Genomic DNA, 19948 nt, shown 5'->3' on the forward strand with positions numbered 1-19948 from the left:
ACCAATATACATCAGGGATTACCAGACCCTCCAGGTGTTCCTTGCGCATCAGGACTCTTTTAGCTATCCTCTGCCTGCGGTATTGTCAGATGTAAACCAAGATTTTCCCCTGTAGCTCCAGTAGTTTTGGGATTGGGACAGCGGTATGAAGGGCCAAGAAGTGATAGAGAAGTCTGCTGACAATGGTAATTTTAACGGCTGTGACACATCCGAGCCCTGAGGTCGATTGCCTATGCGATTGTTTCAGGTCTCATTCCACACCCGCAAATAAAGAGGGAAAGTTGACTGAATATAGTGATTTGATGGAGCTGGGGATGTGCACCCCTAAGTATTCAATGTGGTTGCGCTTCCACTTAATTGGACAGATGCTCATCAATTTATCAATATCTCAGGGTTCTAATGCTATCTCCAGGCCCAGGGATTTAGTATAGATGGTTTCGAACCAAGAGGCCTGCCCAAAACTCACCAGTTCGACCATCTGGGCCGGGATTGCGTGCTGCACCTCTGTCAAGGAGATCAATACGTTGTCCGCGTACAGGTTATTTTGTGTTCCTGATCATGGTAAGGGATACCTTGATGTCCGGATGAGCTCCCACATGGGACGCCAGAGGCTCCATCGAAAGGGAAAACAGGAGAGGGGATGGGAGGCAGCCCTGCCTTGTTTCTCTGCCACCTTTTAATAGGGGGGTGGCCCTGCCGTTGACTAGGATCTGGGTCATCAGAGTCGAATATATGGCCACGACCGACTTACGAAAAGTCGGACCCATGCCCAACTTCGAGGTGGGACCAGTCCTGCCGATCAAAGGCCTTATGGGAATGAAGAGCTAGGACGCCGGCCTTAGTTTTCGTCTTACCTGCTATCTCAACCAAGTTCAGAGCCTTTCGATATTATCCTAGGTGGATCGGTGAGTGACAAAACCAGTCTGGTCCGAATGGACCAGAGTTGGCAGCGCCACCATTAGCATTGTGGCAAGGACTTTGGAGTACAGTTTGGGATCTAAGCTGATGAGGGAGATTGGCCGACACGAGTCAAGCAGACAGGGGTCTTTATGCCATTTCAGGATCAGGATGTTGGATGTTTCAAGCATTGTGGGTGTAAGCATACAGGATTCAGCAAAAGAGTTAAAGAGTCGGGTCAATAGAGGAGAAAGAATCTCGCAGTAGGCTTTATCAAAATCAGAGGTAAAACCGCTTGGGCCAGGGTCTGTGTTTTTCAGGGATGTGATTGCCGTCGAGACCTCCTTGGAGCTTACACAATAAAAACTGGGAGACACTGAGATAGGGCCATTGTTAACCAGATCCCCAAAGTGTTGGAAACAGTTTGACAAATGATTTGAATGTATTTTGCGATAGGTTTTCAAGATGATTAACATTTTCTTCATCATTGTTTGATTTTGTGTGAAATTTGTAATTCTTGTTGTAATTGAATAACATATTGTGGAAAACATTATTGGGGGTTTTCATTTTTGTCTGCAAGCTGCTATTTAAGGCATACATGGCTTTGTGTTAAAATGACCACATCTTTTGAGATGGCTAGGGTGTCCTTGTCAACATCCTTTGCATTAAAACTGTTTTTGAGTTCATATTGTGGATTCAATTTTCTGAAAGTTTGACTATTTTTGAATGAATGACAGATCACTGAATGCATTCATCCTCATTATATTGGGCTGATGTTCCACAGGAGTCCAGGAAGGAATCTCTGTTGGCAACAACAGACTTGTAGTGTTTTGTATGGTTTCAACTTCGCCCATCCTTCGCTCGAGTCCATCAGGCACTTGTCCATAGCCAAGACCTTCCCCGCCACATCCATCAGGCTGCCCAGAATATCTTTCTGAATCTCGGCTAGCCATTGCTGTAGGTCATCTTTTGTGTCCAATTGCAGGTTGGTGGTCGTAGGTGCCGCCCATCAATTGACCGGGGCCACCGTCGTGCTCTCCTTCCTGCCGCGGTCTTGAATCTACAGTAGGGATGCGATGTCTGGGGAGTTATGGGATTTCCCCGATTTGGCCATGGCACGAGGACACCTTCCAGGCTACGATAAATGATACGGGGGCAACCGGATAACAATGCAGCTCATGGCCCTGCAAGGAAGGCCCAGGGCGCACGCCGGCAGACCTCAGGTATTCGCATAACTCTGGAGTCCGCCTGGGTCTCAGACCCCTGCCAGATGTGAACTAGCTCGCTGAAGTAGGGCAAAACCAGCAGGGAAAGGAAGCTCCAATCAAGCAGCCCCAGCCGCTGACATGACAGTGTCAAGTGTCCAGACTCGGGACTGGGGATCAGTAAAACTTTAGTTTTTGCCCTCACACGTCTGTTGGTCTTGATTGATGCTGATTTGTCTGGCTTTGTTATTGATGCATAATTGTCACACCCTTGAATTGTTTGACCCTTTTTGATCGCTTTGCTTTTTCTCACTAACAACATTGGTGTTTCCTGAAATGTTATATTAGAAGCTCCTACTCATGAGGGTTGGGTCTATTAACTTAGTTTTTATGTGACACTGCTTTGCAAAAGTGTTTTGTAACCTGCTCAAGATCTGGTAACTATTGTTTTGCAGACAACTCATTTTAATCTGGGAGATATGTATAATTGTATACCTATTTCATTCTTCCATAGTAAGTGTTAAGCTAGATTTATTTTACTAATATTTAATAGGCCTCCTTTCAGATTAAACAATCTTGCTCTTGCTCTCTGTAAGATTTCCTGTTAACTTGTTATACCTTTTTGTTTTGTTGTTATTACTGTCTAGTTGTTGTTTTTAGTTTCAAAACAATTTTAATTTCAATGTTTTCATAATTGATCTATGCAACTATGTAATTTATGATATCTACTTTTTACATGTGTGTTAATATCATTTTTTCTCTTTTGTAAAGGTTTCTTGTAAACCAAGAACAAATGTAAAACAAATAATAATACTCAGGTGAAAGGCTGGTCAGAGGACACACGCCAACGGCTCAAGCAGCCGATTTAAAATTACTGATAGGTTTATTTGGATGGAAGTAGGGGCGGTCTGAATAGTAGAGAAAGATTAGGGAGCTCAGGCAAAGTCATGTTTTTATTGTATGCTCGACCAAGGGTAAACAAACCCTTAGTCCAGGTTAATAGAGACTCGTGTGAGTGTGCCCTCCCGCGTATGGTCCTGAATCATCTTATATGGACTGAGCAGATTCTTTGCATGAAATCGACTTGTTTTGTCGATATAACTATGAAATATATTAACAACTGTTTCCCGTAAAAACCTTGGCAGGTAGACGTACAGTATAAACTGTGACAGATGTTTGGCTCGTCATAGCCGGATCACACACTCTGTAAGTATGTGGTTGAATAAGCTACTTAAGTGTGGCATACGTGTACCTAAAAGCTGTTTGTAGCATTCGACTGGGATGCCAACGGTGCTCTGGACCTTGAGGTTCTTCAAGTACTTTATGGCGTCTTTGACTTCAAACCTGGGAACTAATTCAGCTTTTTGGGATTGCTTCCAGCCTTGAAAGCTTTGGAATATTGGCCAATCGGAAAATGTCCTTTGCTGTTGCAGTTCCTGATTGCTTTCTGGGGGGAGGAGGGCGGAGGGGGGTAACATTTCTCGGAAAGTTTGAGGCAGGCGTGAGTTTCCTCCTGATTGATTGCCAACGGTAGAACTACAGTCACAAAAGCACCGATTTGTTTGAACAATTGACTGTGTTTTGAATTGAATGCAGGCTAGGACGTGTGTGTGTTCCTTACTCACTGTATTTCCCATTATGGTTAATTATGTCTCTTTGTCTTCACGTTCAGCATCATTATGTTTTAAGAGCATGTACCTCTATAACTAATCCTTCTCTTCCGCTATTTGCTTTAAGACATTTAACTTTATCAACGCGTTGATTTCTGTACCTTTGCTTTGCTTAATACACTATCATAACACATGCCTTTTGCTCCACTGATGACAACTTTGTTTTTTTATTTGTTTAAATCAGGGGTAATACAGTGTTAATTAGTGTGACATCTTTTGTGGATTCTGTAGACCTCTCCAGGGGTATGGTAAGTCAGAGTTACTTAGTGTAATTAATGTTGTGGATAGTATAGACGTCTTCAGGGGTAAGTCAAGGGTAAGCCAGAGTTAGTCAATGGGCCTCATTACGAGTCCGGCGGTAACCCTGCCGGTGCTACTGGCGGGCTGCCGCCGGACCCGTAATAATTTACCAGCCCCTGACTTCCCGGTGCCACCGGGCTATTACAAGTCAGGCGGCCGGAAGTCAGGCGCTGGTACATTTGTTAATCCCCATTCCCACAGAGTCCTATGGGAGTGGTCTGGCAGGGTCAGATATGTCAGGAATGCGCCTCCGGCAGGCAGACATGTAGTTTGCCGGTCCAGAAACAAGGGTGCCAGTGATCTTACCGACACCCGTGTTTCCGGACCGGCAACATTATAATGAGGCCCAATGTCTCTTTTTGTATAATGCATATCCCTCTCAGGGGTAAGTCAAGGCTAAGCCGCCATCTTTTTTTTGGTGGAACGCATATCCATCATGGGGTTAAGTCATGGATAAGTGAGATATTCTTAGTGTAACTTCTTTTCCGGATAGGATAGCCATCTCCAGAGGTAAGCAAATGCTACGTCACAGTTACTCAGTGTAACATCGTTTGTGAATAGCATAGACCTTTTAGGGGTAAGTCAGAGGTAAATCAGAGTTATTTGGTGCGACTCCTTTTGAAGATAGCAGAGGCATCTCCAGCCCAGGGGTAGGTCAAGAGTAAGTCAGAGTTACTCAGTGTATATTATTTTGTAGATAACGTAGACCGTCCTCAGGGTACGTCAATGGTAAGTACAAGTAACTCAGTTTAACTTCTTTTGTGAATAGCGCGGCCTCCTCCAGGGGTAAGTCAGAGGTAAATCAGAGTTAATAAGAGCAACATATTTTGAGGATAGCACAGCCCTCTCCATTGGTTAGTCAAGTGTAATTTAGACTTAGTCGTTGTAATATCTTTTGTGACTAGAACAGACTTCTCCAAAGGTAAGCCAAGTGTAAGTTAGACTTAGGGTAAAATCTTGGTGAATAGCATAGCCCTCAAGAAAGGTATGTCAAGGGTAAGGGTTAGTCAGTGTACCATCAGTGCACCTTGTTTTTTGGCTAGCAAAGTCCTCTCTAGGGAAAAGTGAAGGGATAATCAGAGTGACCCAGTGTAATAACAATGTAACTAGCACAGCTGTCTCCAGGGGAATTTCAAGGGTAAGTCAGTTACTCAGTGTAGTATCCACTTTGTGGGGTTATGTTGAGGGTAGATCAGAGTTACTAGGTGTAACTTTTTTCGTGACTAGCATCGCCATGTCCAGGGGTAAGTCAATGGTAAGTGAGAGATTCCCAGTGTAACTTCTTTGGAAATTGTCCCAATAGTGTTTCGTCTTCTGAGACAGAAAGAGTTCAATCAGTGAATATTCTGTAAAACTGAGACAGATATTTTTGGGGCAAATTCTTGAATTTACAGAAAATTTGAAATTGTCATTTTGTGCCTTGGTCTGTACTCTTATTCATTTTTCAATCTTTTGTTTTGGGGTGAGATACATGATTTTTTTAGGAATTTTGAAGTTGATGTTTTGAGGTCAAATCATCAACATTACAAAATATTTGAAGCAAATCACGGGGAAAGTAAATGAAAATGAACTTACTGTATGTTTGAAACGTATATATGAAAAGAATCTTTGAAGTTAGTTTGTAGCAAAACTCCTACATTTTCTTGACACTATTTTGAGGTCAAGCGGGCTATCTGTGTGTGTGTGTGTGTGTGTGTGTGCGTGTGTGCACGCGCGCAGAACCTTGTGCATGATATTTGATGCTCCATCATTGGATTTACGAAATAGTTCACTTTATTATTTAGTGCCAAACTGATGTATTTGCAGAACGAGCACATGCAGACATTTTGAGAACAGCTCCTGCTGCTTTCAGAAACGTTTGATAGACTCTTAGAGGTACTTTCAGAAACATTTCTTTGGCTTATCCTATGTTGGGGCACTTCATTGTGCTTTGAGATGCATATTTGGTGAGAATTTGATGCATCTATTTTGTGTCTTATCATGTATCTGCGAACATATTTTATGGATTTCTTTTGAAGTGTTTCATGCTTTTCTGAACTATTTGATATTTATTCTGGTGTCCTTACAGGTGGTGGTGGTCTTGATTGTTTGATGTGGCTATTTTGGGGCAACTCACAGTATTTTCAAGAATATTGCTAGTATTGATTTGTCGCATCATTCTTGCTGATTTTAGTATTTTGATCACTGTTTATCTATTAGCCCTTAATGGATATTATGAGTTTCAGGTGCTGATCTGATAGCTTCATTCTGATGTGCGTTTCCTGCATGTTACATTTTCACCCCAATATATGGCGATCATCAATTCTATATAATGCAGTGTACGCTGCTCGTGCGTAGCACAACGTTTACCATTTCGGCGGCCTCTTCGTGATCGAGTCTGTGTATTCGAAATGCATGAATTACATTCATGTCTTAATTGAGATTTGCTAGTTTGGAAGAGAAAGGGACCTTAAACCCGCCTTTATCTCTGAGCATGAAGATCACCCAGGCATATAGCGCAGGGAGCCTTGATTCTATTAAAGACACAGAGGCAAGCATTATGCTTCTACTTCTTTTAATGCTACAAACCAGCAGCTTTTGAATCTCCAATAAAAACATGTATACACAAGCTTTAAACACTTCTTTAACGAAAATTGGGTTTCTTTTCCTTTTAACCAAACTAGACACTATTTCAGGAATAAAACACCATTTCTCATGAGCCTTTTCCTGCCACAGTAGTTTCTTCTCAAAGTTCCAACCAATCAGGACCATCTAGGCCTTCCCATGTCATAACCTGTCAAGTCCAATGTCAAACCAAACCAACAATCCACACGACTGCAACAAAAGCCCTGGAACGGGCAACCAGAATTTAACGCCTCTTAGCTCGCAAACCAAACTCGTCACTTCTGTGGGCACTTCCACATCCCCACACTCCCATTTTATAGGAACTCATGGAGTCCTCTGGTAATCCCCTGTAATAGGGAACATAGAATAAGGGTGGGAAATACGCTGAAATGCAGCGTGCATGTAACAAATCCCCCGCTCGCTCATGATCAATCATTCCGCCCTCAGTACGTATTTGACTGGGGAGGAGAGTGCTTGCCTCCGTGTCTTTTTTAGAATCAAGGATCCCTGCGCTATACGCCCGGGTAATATTCATTCTATGTCAAGACCAGAGGCTTCCATTATGCTTGTTCAAAGCTTCTTACTACTGTCACTAACTCCAACATGGCTTAAAATAAAATGTCCTGAATGTGGAGTCGCTTGACCAGTTGGCCGCGTTGAGTATGTCTTGCAAGGAAACCACTACTGCAAAAGCTCTAGACGCCATAGCCGCTCTAACAAAATGTACTCCGAACACTGAGGTGTCTACCCCCCCTAATGTCAGTATTTCTCTCACCCATCTGTCGATGGTAGCCACATCCACTGCATGAAAGGGCTTCCTACGCGCTATTAGTAGCTGAGAGATGCCTAGCGGCCTTACTCGTGCTGCTAGCTTCTGGTAGGCCTCGAGGCACTGCGCGACACACAATTTCGCATTGGTAGGAAAGTATGGATAAGAGATAACATCAGAGTTCCATTTGGTCCGCCTGGCTATGCTAAATGCCACGCCGTCTGGGTAGAAAATATTCCTGTCACTCTCCAGTGCTTTCAAGTTGGACACTCTCCTGCATAAAACCAGGCATAGCAGCATGGCTAGTTTACCTGACAGTTGCTTGCCTAACAATAGGTCGTTGTCCATCCATCGCATGAACAAGTCCAAAAACCTTGTTGACGTCCCACAGAATAGTATAACTAGGTGTCGGCGGCTTTACCATCTTAACACCCTCAAGAAGCCTGGCTACTGCCGGATGTTCTGCTGTAGGTGCTCCATCCACTGGACAGTGGCTGGCAGAGATGGCAGACCTCTGCACTCCGATTGTTTGAAAGGCCTTCACTCCTTGGGATAGGGAGGCAAAGAAATGTAGCACCTGCACTAAAGGGGCAGAAACAGGATGCACACCTTGTTGCTCACACCAGGATTCACACTGCTGCCATGCAGCGCTATAGCTCCTGCGGGTGCAAGGAGGCAGGACTCCTCGATAAAGAGGGCAGCTTTTTCCAAAATTCCCGACATATACCACTGTTGCCCTAAACTCCGCATGCCAGCAATCAAAGGCTCTGTGTTTGAATCAGAGGATGGAGAATCACCCCTGGATCTGAGAGCAGATCCACCCGGGACGGTATCCTCCTAGGGAAATCCGAGGAAAGTTCCATCAGTACTGGAAACCACGCTTGTGGTTTGGGCACTATCATTACTGCCTCCCCCTTCTCCCTGTGTATCTTCGCAAGAGCCCTGGCCATCATGACTAAAGGGGCAAAGGTGGAGTGTGCCGGACTGCTCCAATCCTGGAGAAATGCATCCATCCCCATTGCTCCCGGGTCCAGCTTCCAGCTGAAGTTCTTGGGCAATTGTGCATTCAGGCATGATGCAAAGAGGTTTGTATGGAGAGGACCGCAAAGCTCCTGGATCTTCTGGAATGTGTTTCCGAGAAGCCTCCAATCGCTGGAATCCCTTATGTAGCGCAAATTCCAATCCGCAACTACATTGTGCACTTCTGGCAGGTACTCTGCTGTGATGGAGACTTGGTTGCTCAGGAAATAGTGCCAGAAAGTGGAGTGGAGCTTTACTTGCTGGGAACGCTGACTACTGAAAGTCTTTCATGGTGGCTGCTTTTGTGGGGCGGAGCATTTCTGCAGGAGACTTGCCCATAAAGACATCAATCCTGCATGGAGTGGATATGGAGAGCGGTCCACTGGCGGACGCCATGAGAGGTCGGTAAGCCGAACTATGCCATATTGATATCTGCTTTAGAAATGGAACTAAAAGATCTAGCAACCCAGATCCTACACTCGTTTGTTTGGGGAGGCGAAGCATATAACCTGTGCACTCTTGCCGAGTTAGCTGTTTAGTACCGGCCGAGCACTGGTGGTTTATATTTTCGCTTTCATCTGTGCACTATATTCCCCAACATTGTTTCACAGGAAATTGGGGTGGGACCTTAAAGTAATATGCAACCATGAAATCTGTAAAGCCATGTAGATATGGCCTACGAAGCGGTACCAACACTGCTGGAAAATGCCCCAGGAGTCCCTGCAAATGATCAGAGACTGCTGAGATCGAGTTGAAATCTAGAGAGGGGAACAAAGATACTTTGAGCGGGACGAATACAGTGGATAAACAGCCTAAAATTATAGGCTATTTACAAAATGCATTGCCTAAACCCGTGAGGACAGCAAAGGAATTGACCCCTCCCCCCAAGTGATTTCGACAATCAACAGTGAGAGCAATGCCCTAAAACACTCTTTTACAATCGATAATGGCGGATCACTATTAAACATGTGTCTAGACTTCAGACGGAAATCACTGGGGCATGACCCAGAGGATTACAACAACATAATAGGCAAAAATGTGTTGGCAAGTCCTCATTTTGAGGTATTTAACTCCAGTGTAGAGATTCTTTGTGAAGAAGACACTCTAGACGATGACTTCTCAACAATAACTACAAATTAATTGTCACCAGTAGCATGGTCATTAAACGAGAAACTTAGCATTGATCCAGAGACACCTGTGGGGAAAACGGCTGCTACTGCAACAATAAATATGAGATGGGGTGGAAATGGTCAGCCTTGTGAAATGACAGTGTGCAATAATGAGCTGAGAAATCACGCCATTTCATCACATCAAAATGCTTCCTTGGAGTCTACAATATCGCCACCGAGTGGCTCATTAACAATTGTTGCGGAGAACGATGAAGATGCAATAGAAGTACTCTACGATGAAATTTCAATGATGAGAAGCCTGCGAAAATACCAAAATGCAAGAAAAGTCAAACTCCTTAGAATCCCATACAAACACTCGAGCGACTAGAGCTTTCAAAAGTGACATTTGGAGAAAACAACAGAAGGAATAGGGAACTGATGGCTCCTGCTCCTTTATGTCAAAATTCTGTAATAACAAAAGACCTGGGTAATGGTACCGTCAGGCAAATCGAACTAAGAGGGATTCTAAATAAATGGCTAGGGAAAAGGCTAACAGATCCTGATACTGATCAAGAGAAAGATCGAGCTGGCAACAGAGGCCTAACCATGCACTCTAATACAGAGAACAACAACTGTGCAAACCGACAAGCTTCGAATACTGCACCACGGTTACCATTTACATGCTATACTAATGAAAAAACAAAGGAATGGAATTATAACATCTGGCCTGATACTTCTTTTGACTCTAGATCATTTTCTGCTCTGAGCAATTTGATAAAATTAGAGGAATTGTCGCCCGACATGGATAGTCCATTCCTTAATCGGTCGAGTTTTCTTGCTCTGTAGAAGAAAATTCCATGGCTGTCTGCAATTGGCAATAGAGATTTAGTTCACATAGAACTGCCAAAATGGAACAGCATAGCAAACTGGGCCCTGATTGAACTTTCATCACCAGCGATTACCTCATTGCTATGTAGCCATGTAGAAGCACTGTCAGAATTAGGTTTCAAATTAACTGTGTGCCATACTAACCCTATGATTGTGAATCATGAACCAAAACAAAGATCTATGAGCATCCCAGATAAGATCACAATGGGAAGAACTCATACGAAATTTAGGGGGTTCAAAATAAGGCTTTAGCCCAATTGGCACACTTACAGCTATTATGTTGGAATACCCGAGGTTTCAATAGTTTTATGGGCTCTGAAGATAGGAGAAATATTTTCAAAAAACATAGCATTTCATTCCTACAGGAAACCTGGTTGTGTGACCCTCTAATTGTGGATGGCGTTAAGGTATTCCAACAAATGGCTGTTAAAGGGCACATGGAAGGATCCTCAGGAGGGCTTGTAAGTAAGATAAGGACTTCAGAGTTGGTGGAATTTTAAATTCTCAGTAATAAAAGATATGCGCTATTAGCTATAGTGGTGAAAGTAAAGGGGATGTGGCTACGAAAAATGTGGGCACATTTGTGAAACTTTCTCTTGTGACCATGAAGGTGCCCATTTTATAATAGCTGAGATCTAAACTCAGATTGCAGGCTGGCGAGAGGAAATGAGGGAAGCCAAAGTCGTAATAAAAATTGGAAATCAGACGTGGAAGGTAAAGCCTGGGTGGAGATGTTTGCCAGTTGGATCATAAGATTCTTAAACGGGGACATACTGGGAGACATGCCACCAAGGCCAACTTGGAGGTCTGATAAGGCGGGGGCGTATTTGGATTATATAATAACATCACCAGCAACATTTGAAATATGTGAAGAGATGATTGTTGAGGAGTGCGATGTGAGTGATCATATGCAGTTGTGGGTTCAAATCAAGGCTCAGTTACAAGGGATAGCTGACTCTGATATGAGTGGATTAATAGTTAATCCAGGAGGCAATCGAATCTCAAAATACGTAGGCAACTTGAATGGCTTCAATAATTGAGTACTTCCTTCAGGGCTCTACAGAAATACATGGGTTGTTCATTGTTTGACCCCTTGTTCTTTCCAAGCCTTCCTTGGCAAATTTAAGAGGATACCAGGTGGGAATAAGAAAGGGATATGTTAATCCCTTTGATTAAGAGATACAAACAAAAAAGAAAGAGCTCAGAAGAAATATTCGACATCTGAAAGGCAGAAGGGCGACAGAGTAGGTATAGCTAGCAATTAAGTCCTTCAAGCAAGGATATAAAATTGGCTAAGGAGCTATAAAGCAAAGTTAGCTAAGCAGGAAGGATGGCATATGCTAGACATTATTACAAAAAAATGCCTCTGGGGACTTTTGGGATTTGATAAATTCATTACAAAAAATGCAGAGCTGCTTTCAGAGTAACCCTATAACTGAGAAAGAGTGGATTAGACATTTTGAAAAGGTGTATAGGCAACCAGATAGCTTATTAAGGGCCACAGCGATTGATCATATGTGGGGATTGAATATGGATGTGGAGCATATTGAGATTCTGATTAAGAGGGCCTCCAATCCGAGAGCGGCTGGGCCAAATGGGCTTTCAAATGCACTCTTCAAATTAGCTGCTCAATTGTGGGCTAGAATACTATTCATGCTGTTCAAAGCTGTGCTAAAAGATGGCAAGACACCACCCTCATGACATATGGCCATTATTGCCCCAATATACAAGAAGGGGGATAGATTAAGCCCCATGAATTATCACCCTATATCCCTCATAGATAGCGATTGGAAGATATTTGCGGGGCTGGTTTTACAAGACTTGAAGCTGTGGGCTGCTGAAAATGGGTGATTGCAGAAGTTCCAGACAGGCTTCCTTGATTGGTGGTAGGATGGCTAAGAGAGGAGGCCCTTAAACCAGGAAATCTGCCCCTATATCTAGCTGCCATCGACTTTACGCAAGCTTTTGACTGCATCAATCAGAACTTACTGAGGCTCAAGCTTAGGGATTGGGGAATCCAGAGCATCTGCTAGCTATTTTTATTCACCTCCAAGATCAGACAACACTGTGAGTGAGTTTGTATGGGAGGGGAGAATTGATGAAGCCCTTTCTAACATATAGGCTCCTTCGCCAGGGTTGTGTATTGGCTGCATTCCTATTCAATCTATATGTGTATGACTTAGGGGAGTTCCTACCAAAGACCTTATTTATTTATTGTTTGCTTTTCAGGTGCTCATACAATATGAAAATAATGTTTCAAAGCGCCCACAGGGCAGGGCGGGAGCAGGGTAGGGAAATATATTACAACACAATATTTAAGAGCAGAGGGGGAAGGTCAAACCTACTATGCCTTGTGAGTATTCAGAACGTGCAAGTGCAGAAAGGAAGAGGGAAGAAGTGGTAAGTTCTGGGGAGTCCGAGCTTGAGGGTGAGCCAAAGTTTAAGTGCTAGGAATGTTGAGTGATACACGGCCTGGGCCGCGGGAGGTGTAAGTGTGAGACTCCAGAGCAGAGGGTGTGCAGTGCAGATGCTAAGTACTGTGGATAGACAGGAGCTGGTTAGAATTGGTGTGGGAGGACAAGGCCGAGAGGATGCATAAGGGTCAAGAACACCAATTCAGGAACTGTGGGATTAGCAGAGGAGAGAAGGAGGGAAAAGACAAGAGGAAGGTCTTAAGGAGCTTCTGGACTTTGAGAAGATCCTGCTCAAGGCACAGGGGGAGGCTATTCCAGAGGAGGGAGCCTGCAGAGGAAAGTGATGCACCGGCCAAGCTATTAAGCTTGATAATACCATACTTGACATATGCTGATGATGTGAATCTGATGGATAGGACTCAGGTGGGCCTGCAGAGACAATTGGACTCCATATTGGAATACTCCAGATTGAACAAATTATGCATCAGTACAAACAAACTAAGTTCATGAGATTTATGCATAATAGGAAAAGTCGAGGGTTGATACCCTTCACATTCATAACTTACCTGGGATCCCATCTAAAAGTAGAGAATAACAGTGAGGTTTTGATGAAGTGCTTATTAAGGAAAGCTGTCCAAGCAGGTGCACAACTGAGAAAAATAAGATGCAAATACTGTAGATTCTCCATGCAACCTCTATTATTCTTTTATAAAAAGGAAGGTTATACCAGGACTTTTATATGGTGTTGAGACTAACGATAAATTGCGCTCACTACCATTTGATAAGTTGGAATCTAGAATGTGAAAGCAGGCTTTGGGACTGCCGGAGTGTGTGCCCATCTCCTCATTAAGGTTTGAGTTAGGTTTAACCTAACTTAAATGCTTGGTCGACCAAAGAATTGTATCATTATACAGAAAATGCTTACTGCCCCTGAAAGAATCGCTATATGTTGATTTGTCAAATGTTTTACAATCAGGACGACATAAGGCTGCTGCTAAACTGAGGAATGGAGGACATCCTGGTCAATCTAGATACAACAACTGAAGACATGGAGGGGTCACTGAATGAAGTTAAAAAGATGCTACTAAGAACAGACTGGATGGCCACAATGTCAACCATGAGACAATATAAATTGTATTCTAGTTTGTTACCCTTGGATAATCCATTAGGGAGGATTACAAAATATCTATAGAAACTTCCAAATGCGTACTGGGCTAATCAGTTTCTACGATATCGACTGAAACTTCTCCCCACTGGAGAGATTTGCCAAATTACATCGCAAAGCAAGTAAAAGGAATTAGGTTGCAAACTATGCAAAGACCTAACAGTAGTACAAAATAGAAAACAGATTTTGTTATTTTGCACAGCGCTGACTAAAATTAGAAATCTATATTTCTTTATATACAATCTTGAACTGCTAAATGGTGATCTTTTCTTTGCATGAATCTCCAGTGGAGAGGAATTACTAGCCACAATCACAGTATTAAAAATATTACAAGAAGCAACTATGATAAAGCTAAGGTAGCACTCAATTATATCTTTTATTTGATTTCAATCTTTAGTATGGAATAGTATGTTTCATATCTCTTAAAAAGACACAGACGTCAAATAACATGCATTTTTGCTTCGAAACTGATGTTCTTGATTAATTTTATCTAATATCTGTGTGTCTGAATCTGATGAATTAGCTGATTTAGATGAAGTTGATGAATTTGATACAGTTTTTGTATATGTAAATTGGACTAATTTGAAGATTTGGAAGTGTTTTTTTATCTTTTTTGTTGACGGTTTGTTTACGGTTGTCTTACTACAACTAGAATCACAAATACATTTAAAAAAAAGAAAATAGTGCCAGAAATCTTTCGCCAGCTCTGCTAACATCCTGGATCTGGTTTCGCCAAATGATTGAGGTAGCAGACTGCTGATATGTTGTCCATCCGAAGAAGGATGCAACATTTCGCTCGGTCCTTTGTAAGTGCTCTCACTGCAAACAAGCCTGCAAGAAACGCTCGGCAATTGATAGGCAGTGTTAATTCCTCCTGCAACTATCTTCCACCTTGTGGCCCAACCTGACCTGCTTGCGTCTGACTCTAATAAGGTCTGGCGCATTGCCGAAAAAAGGCGCAGACGTTCCACGTCCCCATGTTGTAGAGCCACCACTTCAGCTCTGCTATGGCATCCCTGTCTAGGGGAATGAGTTGGTGATAACGCAGTCCTCCTTGCAGGTGTCGGATCTTTACCTGTAGGGTCAAGGGCCCGGGAAGATCGCTTGTATTGAAGATCCTAGCAGGCTCACTACCCTGGCTAGATTTCGAAGCAATATAACCTGCTTCCGTATCCCTCCCCTCTTTCTTGATTGCTCTGAGTTTGGGTGCCGGATGTTCCAGTGTTGCTTTAGAGGTGACTATGACGAACCCTAGGAATTCCATACGCCTGCTGGGGGTAAGCTCTGACTTCTCTTGGTTTATCAAGAAACCCAGAGACGAGAGGAGACTGCTTGCCCACGGCACCTGCTACAGTAATTGCGCTTTGTGCTCAACTAGGAAGGGAATATCATCCAGATACACTATCATTTGTGCACCCCTCTCTCAGATTGCTGCTGTGACGGGTCACAGGAGCTTGGTAAAGGCCCAAGGAGCAGAAGACAGCCCAAAAGGTAGACACTTGAATTGCCAGGCTTGGCCCTTCCAGAGAATATGTAACTAGGGGCGGTGCTCGACTGCTACTGGCACAGTTAGATATACGTCTTTGAGGTCCAGTCTCACTAGCCAGGCTCTCCCTGAGAATGTCCCTGAGGATATGGATTCCGTGCATCTTGAAATGGCGGTATACCAGCCAGCCGTTTAGGCTCTTTAGGTTTATCCTTGTTCTCACCTTTTCCTTTCTATGAACTAGGAACATGGTACTGTAGAATTCCTCCTGTTGGGGTACGCCTCTTCCCATTGTTCCCTTCAACCTTAGTTGTTCCAGCTCTTCCTCTAACAGATATGTCTCCGCTTGGTCCTACTGTCTTGCAAGACCCAGGCACATCTGGGTAGCCTGCACCAATTCTCTAGATACTGACTTGTATTCATGCAGGACCGGGCTTACCTGTACTTGTGCCTTGGTGTCGGTAGAATCCTCTCCCCCTGTGGCCTCCAAACCCCCTTCCTCTGGAAAGCAAGAAGGTGTCCTGCTGCCTCCTGTCCCAGTATTGGGCTCTAGGCCCCTGGGGTCATCTCTGGAAACGACCGGCTGCTCGACCTCTGTAGCGACTGGGTCCCAGCGAAAACCCGGCTGGCGAAACATTTTCTGATAGAGGATTGAGCTTTCCTGAGCGCTGTGAAGATGCCAACAAATGTGTTTATTTCTTTTGCAAATGTCACACCAAATAGTGGTCCCTGTGCACTCTTGTCTGCTTCATAGGTGGCCAAATCCCCCAGTTTATTGTCAATCTTGAGCAACATGCTCCGCCTCCTTTCTGAAGACAAGGCGCAATTTGTATTGCCCAGCATGCAGACTGCTCTTTTTTCCCAGTTTGCGAGTGTCTCTGCGTCAATGGGCTCCCCTGTGTCCTTCGCGCTCTCTGTGAGGTCCATGATCTTGGCTTTGGGGCCTGCCAGATCTAGGATCTTGTCTTTGCATCCCTTCCAAGTTCTGTCCAAGCCCTTTCAGGCGTCTTTGGTGGCCTAAGTGATGAAGCTGAGCATTCTCGGCTCCAGCTCCGGTGTCTCTGCTACCTTACCCCGTAGCTCGGGTCTGGGGCAATCTGATTTCATTCGGTATTTTGCCTCCTTATATAGAGGCTTCCTTAATCGCTGTGCCATATACGCGGTCACTTTTGGAGACGGTGACCACTCTGAAGACCTAGGGTGCCGAAAGGCCTCCGGATCGAACATATCAGAGATTTCCTCATCCTGTTCCAGATGTTTCTTTGGCCTTTTGCAGGGTCCTGCCTCCGATGTTTGGCTGGATCCAGGAACTATGTCCTCGTCCCCTATATTTTGCATCTCTTGGTTGGGGGGTAAGAGGCTGGGCTTAGCCGATTTCAGTAGGAAAGCTTCCTTAAGCTTTTGAAATGCATCTGCTGCCTCCTGGGGCTTCTCCCATAACCCCTTAGCTTGACCCGGAGGAGTAGAAGAGGCCTTCCTCTTCTGGGTCGTATTACTCCCCTGATGTTCAACCCTACATTGCGGTGCAAGAGAGATGGTCCTTCCTCTGGACTCTCATCTCACTTCTCTTTGCCCATTCTGTGCTTGGACTGGCTTTTGTTTCCAATGATGGCTTCCAGCATCTCCAGCCTGCCCTGGAGCGGTTTAACCCCTTGCGAGACTGCTTGCACCAGCGAGTCCCCTAGGACCTTTTTAAAACAAAGGGTTAGGTTTGTATCCTCCTCACAGAGGAACTCCTCTACTTCCTCCTGGGCCTCAAAAAGCATCTCGCCCTCTTCTTGGCTCTCCTCCTTCTGTGTGCCTCCGTGCCAGGATTCTGCCAAAATCTAGCCAGGTACTATGTCCTCCACCTTGGGATTACACTATTTCTTTCACAGTGATAGCTTTCACTATGTGCACACAGTATCCTGTATACATTCTTATCCACTAATCAAATATATTTTATTTGTATTATTATTTTTTTTCATTTTCGTTATTGACTTTTTTTATCCTACTCCTTAGGTAAGCGATACTAAGCGCAGCTGATCTGGATGCTGAAAATGCTTCTGCGGAAGCTGCGGTGTTCTGCATGCAGAGCAGGTTAATTGGTGGCTTGTACAAGCTCTTGCTCCACATTTAGAGGTACCATACTCTAATGCTCCCACGTCGGGCCGCGTCCTTACAAGGACGTGCTCGGGCACGCGGAGTGCGTTACAAGCAATGTGATGGAGGATAGCTCTGTGACAACGCGCGCGTCTAGGAAGCATGCCCACGCTGAGCAGACACAGATTCGAATCCCGGATCCGTGCTTGAAAAAACGAAGCGCTTTCTAATTAACCTGCACTTCCACAATTCAGTAAAACTAACGCTTTGATACCTACGGGCTATGTGCGCTGCAAATAAATGCAAAATAAAAAAATAACCCGCTCAAAGAAATGATTATGGGATGTGAGTCTAGAAACTACCCCCCCATAGCATAGGCGATGTATTTTGTTGACCGAAAACCAACCACATCATGTATTCAGCATCGGTAGTACAGACTCATGAGCATGACCAAAGTGCGTCCATTTTGATGGAATAGAATTCACCATTTTGTCTAATTTTCGCTTCTTGCTTTCTGTTCAAACTGCTTTGCTGTAGCCTTATCGTATTCCGCTATTTCGTTGTTGCTCATGCATAGAGCAAGGCCACAAGATACATGTTGAAACACAATGCAGGCAATCCAGACAGCAATGCCGGTCTCCTCCCTCACAAGTCCTTGGAAGTAAGCAACAAGGCATTTAATCACTACGCAGGTGCCAGCTAGTCTCACTGATGTGGTAGAAATGGTAGGAACAAACAATTAATGGCTTGAATTATGCTCTCTTTTACGGCCCCCCTTCACTGAGCCCTGTAGAGCGAGTTGACCCCTAGCACACGAATAGAAACTAGAAGATAGCAAGGCATGGAATGTGTCTCTCCCCTGCACGCAGCTTGCTTGAAAGAACAAGAGCAGTGTGTTCCCTAAAACAATGAATCATGTCTGCAAGTCCGCAGATTGCAAACTGTTGCTAAATTAATGTCTGAAGGTGTCATATTTGTCACAATTGGCAATCATCAAATCCATTTCAAAGGAAATACATTATGGGCGGTATTGAACATGTCATTACTGATAGTGAGATGTTCGTTTTGTATATATGTAACTGTTGTATAATGCTCGTTCTCTTGCATCCCTCGGGGTCTGGAGACACACGTTGCGGGACGTGAGACCCAGTTGGCCAACTGAGACTATTTGCTTTGCAATAAACCCTAGCTTTTGGGAATTGAACCTCGTGTCTGGCGTATCAGTTTGTGTGTGGTGATTGTGCCTTGTTTCCATATGCGAGGTTCCCCTAGGGGCCCCATCAGGGAGATGCAGGCCAGCGTCTCAGCATGAGCTATATGGCTCACAGACCTGGCTCGCATCCGTTCTAATACCGTGCGCAAATGTTGTGTTCGCTCCTACATGGATGCAGCATGGCGCGATACTAAAACTCAATAATAGTCTGAAGGATTTATCAATGTCAAGCACGCGCTCGCAGGTACGCTGCTACAATTCAATGAATTCAGAGTATAATTTGCAACAATACATGGTATAATATATACATATATGTGCAATTATGCAGTTGTGATTTTAAAACAACATTGGATGCTATTACAATGCATTAAACAGTACAGGATTACAGAGCTAAAATAAATTCAACTTATCTGCTGGGAAGCAACAAGATGAGGAGGGACCAAGGCAGGACATGACAATATTTTCTCCTTCGTGATGATTTGCCTGCCCCTCTGCCCCCCCAGCACCCTCCATCTGCGACGGACTTCTAACGCACAGCGCATGTCTGGGGGTAAGGAAAACGAGACATTTTGGATTTTTATTGTGCTGCAACGATGGACCTGCATTTTGCTGGCAATTTACATGAACCGCTCGTGTATGTTTCTCTGTGAGCTGTTTTTTTCATTAATTGTGCACTTCGCGCTTTTGTTGCCGGCTATGTTCCTGGAATAATTTATTGCCCTGCCTATTTCACTCGTCCTACGGCACTCTAAGATGGCCGTTCCTCGTGCTTGCAACGAATTTGCAATAATGTTTCCTGTTGTTTTGGGCCAGCTCCCGCCCCCCTTCTCCATTGGTTGCCTTTGGCCTTTAAGCCAATAGTTGCAACCGGGAGGCGGGAGCTGGCCACACCTCCTAAGGCCCACAACGAAGGCCCTGTATACCGCTGTACACCGCGGTACGCCACAAACGCCCCCTGTGTGCCTGTGTATGCCCCCTCTCACCACCTTTGCCCACCGTGTGCCTGTGTATGCCCCCTCTCACCACCTTTGCCCACCGTGTGCCTGTGTATGCCCCCTCTCACCACCCCTGCCCCATGTGTGCCTGTGTATGCCCCCTCTCACCACCCCTGCCCCCAGGTGCTTGT

The sequence above is a fragment of the Ambystoma mexicanum genome, chromosome 10 (genome assembly GCF_040938575.1).
Source record: "Ambystoma mexicanum isolate Mex_15411 chromosome 10, UKY_AmexF1_1, whole genome shotgun sequence".
Classification (NCBI taxonomy): Eukaryota; Metazoa; Chordata; class Amphibia; order Caudata; family Ambystomatidae; genus Ambystoma; species Ambystoma mexicanum.